Below are 4,445 nucleotides of genomic sequence, written 5' to 3' on the forward strand. Positions count from 1 at the left end.
GATGTACAGTTTTTAAGTCCCGCCCCTCCTTGAAATCAAATATGACGTTTCCCTAACTAATTACTAAAATATAATTCAGATTTGTTTTTTCAGCTGTTGGATTTTTGTTGAGTTGTATAGTTCCTACTTTCCTATTATATGTTCATATGTGTATTAAAAAAATTTTAATTAATAGTTTCAGGCTTAAAAAAAAGTACCATGTTACACACAAAGTGTATAGGCCAGTGTGTCGGTGGTACAGCTGCATGCCCCAGGTGCACAGACTCGAGCTCCAAAAATCCTACATGGCAGTGACAATAAACTGGATATTTACAATTCAGTTTAATTCAATATAACTTTATTGTCCATAACCTATAATGAAATAGAGACTTGTATGACATCTGGCTCATAAATTAAATACAAAACAATTAAAAATGCAACATTTTGGCTTAGATTTGAACAACAGAAGCTAAAGTTTCATCCATCTTTAATTTAGTCAATGATCATGATCTTGTTGTCATTAAACTTTCATTTTTTGCTGAAAAGTGTATTAACTAAGAGGAAAAAAAAAGCATAATCGAAGAAAAGATGGTGAAAGAAAATGAGCTGCAACTGTTTTTGGAGAATTTTTACCCGAGCAAAGAACGTTCTTCCTCTGTATTTTGATACGTTATTGAAGTGGACGTTCTGTCTGTGGTGGCATGGGAATGATTTTTATAAAACACAAAAAATAAATATCACTTATTAAAAAAGAAAAAAATGGTGCAGTAGTGTCGACAGAGCCCAAGATTTACTTCAAATCATAAAACAGCCTATTTTATCACTCAAAACACATGAATCTGCACAATAAACCCTTCACAAAGGTAATTCAAAGAGAACAATCAATCATTAGCTGCTGTACTGATTACCAATCATCTGAAAGAGCCTCCTCGTCCTCTTTTAACAACCCTGCTAGCATGAGGGATAACCGGAGCCAACTGGCTGAAAAAATAAAAATAAAAATAAGCCAAGCAAACAGAGAGATAAGGCCTAGTAAACATGTCACCAACACATAATTAACCAGGCTAGCGCCACATGCTGTAAAATCTCACGTCGGACTGTGCAGGCCTCGTCTCATTCCCCCTTCTCTAAACGAGCTCAGAATCTCCTTAATACCCAGATGAATGGTGTGCCAGATACAATAAAACCCCCTTTATTAATTCTCCTAACGCCCGCTTCCTTTTAAATAAGTAGACCTATATTTTTAGGTTGCTATGGCAGCAAGAACAGAAAAAAAAATGCAAAGAGAAGGTTGTACAGCATGACTTGATTTTTTTAAACTCCCTTACACCACTAGTTTAAGTCAAACAAACAAAATCAAAAAAAACATCGGATAGGGAAATGATCCAGAACTAGAAAAAGAATTATTGATCTTGAGAGCAGAATATGATAAATATTCAGCTTCAAGAGCTGCATCAAGTCTTCTGCGACTCAGCCAAACATTTTATGAACAGGGTGATAAAGCAGGCAAGTTGTTGGCATGGCAAATAAAACAATTAGAAACTAAACAGCCAATCACGTCTATTATATCAAAAGGACAAATTTTGCAAGATCCCCAAGAAATAAATGCTACTTTTAAGGACTATTATGAAGAATTGTATAAAGTACAAACGAGTATAAAATTAGATGACATAAATACTTTTTTAAATAATTTAGATATGCCTAAAATTTCAGAAGCAAACAAAGAAGATTTAAATTTAGAAATTACAAAAGAAGAATTAGGTCAAGCCATAGATAATATGAAATCTGGAAAAAAAGCAGGACCGGACGGTCTTCCGATAGATTTATACAAAACTTTTAAAGACAAACTCTTGACCCCACTGTTAGAGATGTTTAAAGAAATTTTCCACACAAACCATCTTCCTCCGTCAATGAATGCTGCCATGATTACTTTTTTGCCGAAGCCAGGCACATCTCCAAATAAATGTGAAAATTTTAGGCCGATTAGTTTACTAAATTCAGATCTGAAAATAATCTCCAAGATGTTAGCACGACGTTTACAAAAGGTTTTACCAAATACAATTGACCATGATCAAAATGGATTTGTTATGGGGAGGCAAGGCTTTCATAATGTGAGGAGAGTATTAAATATAATTCATTATAACAAAGGCACATCAGACTCAGCTCTCTTATCATTAGACGCTGAAAAGGCGTTCGATAGGGTTCACTGGTCATATCTTTTTCAGGTTCTGGAAAAATTTGAATGTGGAAATAATTTTGTAAAATGGATTAAAATATTATACAATAATCCCTCAGCAGAAATGATAACTAATAGAAATATATCTAAACCAATAAATATCAGAAGGGGCTGCAGACAGGGTTGTCCATTATCTCCTTTGCTGTTCACCCTGGCAATAGAGCCATTTGCTATTGCAGTACGCACACACCCCCATCTTAGTGGAATCACCGTTGGACATACAGAACACAGGATTTCCCTGTTCGCAGATGACGTGATCTTATTCATATCAAAATTAAGCAGATCAATACCAATTATTTTGGAAATAATTAAATTATTTAGTGAGACATCGGGCTATAAAATCAATAAAAACAAGTCTTCTATTCTGTTATTAAATTCAAATGAGAGAGTTAGCCCAACCTCAGATATAACACAATTTAAGATGGTGACGGAATTTAAATATCTGGGAATTCATATTTCCCCAGAACTTAAACAAGTAGTTGAGACCAATTATAAATCCATAATGAACGAAGTTGATAATTCATTTGAAAGATGGATGTCACTGCCAATATCTATGATGGGAAGAATAAATATAATAAAAATGAATGTATTACCAAAGTTGCTTTATATATTTCAGAACATTGCCCTCCCACCTCCTCCTGAATTTTTCTCGCAAATGAGGAGGAAGATGATACATTTCATATGGAACAATAGGAAGTCAAGACTTCGTTTGTCCCTGCTATACCTTCCTTATGATCGTGGAGGATTGAAGTGTCCAAATTTTTATCTATACTATTGTGCTGTGCAGTTGAGGTCTATGATGTTTTATTACACTAATCATTCTCCACATTGGACTGATATGGAAACTCATGGATTAAAATTGACCCTCCCCTCATATTTATATTCAAATTCAATAACTAAACTGCTAAAACAGACTGAGAACCCATTTCTTAAAAATATGATAAGGGTATGGAGAGACGTAAAGAAACTTTTAAATGAACCAATTTGTTTATCTCAGTTTAGTCCAGTGTGGGGTAATCAATTATTTATACCAGGTAGAGCCGATGCAACTTTTAAACTGTGGAAAGATAAAGGACTCCAAACAATTCATAATTTTTACTTACCAGACTCAGACATACTGATGAGCTTTCAGGATCTACAAAATAAGTTTTACTTAGATAAGAAACACTTTTTTAAATATCTTCAACTCAGAAACTTCATAAAAATGAGTCAAAATAATGAGCTGACGAAGCCTGCCAAATCAACTTTAGAAAAAATGTTGACAAAAGACAGTTTGAAAAAAGGTAATATATCTGAGTTTTACCATTCATTAATGTTGCATGTTTCTGAAGGATCTCACGACAGACTTAAGGCTTGGAAGAAAGATTTATTGTTAGAGTTATCTGAGGAAGATTGGCAAGCAGCATGTACTCTGGCTCACACTAGCTCTATCAATACAGGTCTTAAAATGATCCAATTCAAATGGTTAATGCGGGTTTACATAACACCAGTAGATCTTAACAGGTTTAACAGGGAGATACCTGATGTATGTTCAAAATGTACAGAAGACAAAGGGACTCTGGCTCACTGTATGTGGTACTGTAGAAAAATTATGTTGTTTTGGAAAGAGATAAAGGATATAATTGAGGAAATCATCTCCAAACCAATAATACTGGATCCCAAGCTGTTTTTATTTGGACTGTACCCAGAAAAACATCATTACACTAAAAATGAACGGATATTTATTAACTTGAGTTTGCTTAATGGGAAAAGATGTATATCGTTGTTTTGGAAAAAGACTCATGGACCGACTGCCAACCAATGGATCCGACAGATGTTATCTGCTCTACCTCTGGAAAAGATTTCATATGTATTAAAGGGAAAACAGGACTTGTTTGAGTGTGTCTGGAACCCCTTCATTAGGTATGTTAAGGACTTAAACATGTCAGAAGATAGTACAAGCGAATGAAAGAGGTGTGCACTGCAGTTTCTAAATTAAACAAATTCTCTTAAGATATACGCGTATATATTGTTGTATTGACACCTTGATATGGAGAAGATATATGGAGTTTGAAATAGGTTGCAATATGATCAGAATCTTGTGAGGGGCACTTTGTTTTTTGTTTGTTTTGTTTTGGCTTTTAGTATTTTGGTTTGAATACATTGCTGTATTATTTTTGTAGAATGTTAGAGTTGTGTTTGTTAAACCTGATAAAATTCAATAAAGATATTTTGGCAAAAAAAAAAACAT

This window comes from Nematolebias whitei, chromosome 1 (genome assembly GCF_014905685.2).
Source record: "Nematolebias whitei isolate Nwh7 chromosome 1, NemWhi1, whole genome shotgun sequence".
NCBI classification, from domain to species: Eukaryota; Metazoa; Chordata; class Actinopteri; order Cyprinodontiformes; family Rivulidae; genus Nematolebias; species Nematolebias whitei.